This window comes from Otolemur garnettii, unplaced genomic scaffold (assembly GCF_000181295.1).
Source record: "Otolemur garnettii isolate 467f Iridium unplaced genomic scaffold, OtoGar3 scaffold00039, whole genome shotgun sequence".
Classification (NCBI taxonomy): domain Eukaryota; kingdom Metazoa; phylum Chordata; class Mammalia; order Primates; family Galagidae; genus Otolemur; species Otolemur garnettii.
Genome location: NW_003852434.1, coordinates 10,778,551 through 10,780,220, shown reverse-complemented (window position 1 = coordinate 10,780,220; position 1,670 = coordinate 10,778,551). Strand labels below are relative to the sequence as shown.

The following is a 1,670-nucleotide window of genomic DNA, read 5'->3' as shown; positions in this document are numbered from 1 at the left end:
TCTTTCACACCTGAAAGTTTTCTTATTGATTAAAAGCTCCCATTTCCCCACCTTGAAATGGTATGCTTCATTCAAAAGTATTTATTGAGCACCTACCACACACCTGGTCAGAGTTCTAGCTCAGTGAACAAAACAGACAAAATTCCTGCCCTCTGTGGACCCTCCTTCATCTGTCTTAGTAGATAGTAGTTGTTAATAAGTCTGGTGAGAAGCCGTCTGCTTCACCCTCCATGGAAGGTGTCTTTGAGGGAGCCCCTATGCTTCAAGGCAGTGGAACCTGTCATTTCAGTAGGGAATTTCATTTTCTGTGCATTCAGGGTAATAATGGAAGATGAAGATCGTGGCTTTGTCCAGAGCACAAAGATAAATAACACACAGCATCTCAAAATGTGCTATGACCTGCCTGGAGGGGGAAGAGTAACACATTGTCTTAAAAATACCCATACATTAACCCTGGGTATAATGCAGATTTCACAAAGCAAAAAAAGCATTCAGTTGCAATTCTTTCGTAATAGGGAACACTGAGGGATCTGAAAAAGTGGCCCATGGGGAGATGCTTTCCCTGGCTCCCTAGAGCTGTGGATTCCTGAAGCCTTTGTCTTTCTTCTCTTTGTATTCTAACTGGTGAGTGCCAAGGCCTAAGCAGCTGGCCAAAATCTTGGAGCATTCCTACTCTTTGTTGGGAAGATACATTAATTTCTAAGGTAGCGAGTGCCTTTGCTTTGTTTTATAATCATCTTAGTCTGTAGATGGAGGGAATCATACTTGGTCAACTGCTGTCTGAAAAGAACGCAAAATCTGTATTTGCCTTGTCCTGTTGATTTGATGTCCTATCACACTGTGAAGTGTAGTACCATTATGCCATATTTTAGGGAAATGAATGTCTATGGTGCCATTGAGAAAGGTTGAAGGCTGTGTGTGAGTGTGAATTGGTGTCTTCCCTGGTGGACTCATGTGTTTGGAGCACTGTCCCCTGTGTGGCTTCTGGAAAGGCAGGTGCGTCTGAAGGCACTTGTCCTGCCCTATTCACAGGAAAGCCTGGGGCAGACAGGAAACTGGCCTCAGCTCGAGCACAGGGAGTCGGGTTGGCTTTCTCACCAGAATGCCTTTGTTTAGGGCGGCGGTTCTCAGGCTGTGGGTCACGATCCCTTTTTAACAATGAAAATACATTGCGTCATTAGGAAGGTTGAGAACCACTGGTTTAGGGCTCTGGGCTGCTTATTCTGGGCTCTGAAGGAAGCTAAAAAATTGCCCATTTAAACATGGTACAAGCTTTAATTCAGACCTAATTGTATTTTCTCCCCAACTAGAAGCCTTTCCAGAAGCCATGCAAGCGTTTTAAATTCAAGGAGGGCCTTTCTCTTTTACCTTTTTTTATATGTTTCTTGTGTTATGTGGACTAGATTTTCTGTGTATTTTTGTATGTTTTACATTTATAAATATTTTCTGATTAATTGAGAATGGCTCAAAGCTGATAACTCACAGATCATGGCAGACTCAGGTTTAGAGAATTCATTGGCTCATTCCACAGATACTTGTGTCACTGTGTGCAAGAGAACCTGTGAGAGTAAGTAATCTCCCTGGGTGGCTGTAACTCTCGCTCTCTGCGGTAGTGCATGTGTGAGGCGGCTCTAACTCTGGCTCTCTGCAGTAGTGCATGTGTGAGGCGG

At 43.7% G+C, this 1,670-nt stretch overlaps 1 protein-coding gene across 1 annotated transcript in view; it reads left to right on the top strand.

Annotated features, from left to right (window-relative positions):
* The window catches only part of FRAS1 (Fraser extracellular matrix complex subunit 1), a 430,037-nt gene that overhangs the window by 79,803 nt on the left and 348,564 nt on the right, over window positions 1-1,670 (top strand). The window lies entirely within an intron of this gene.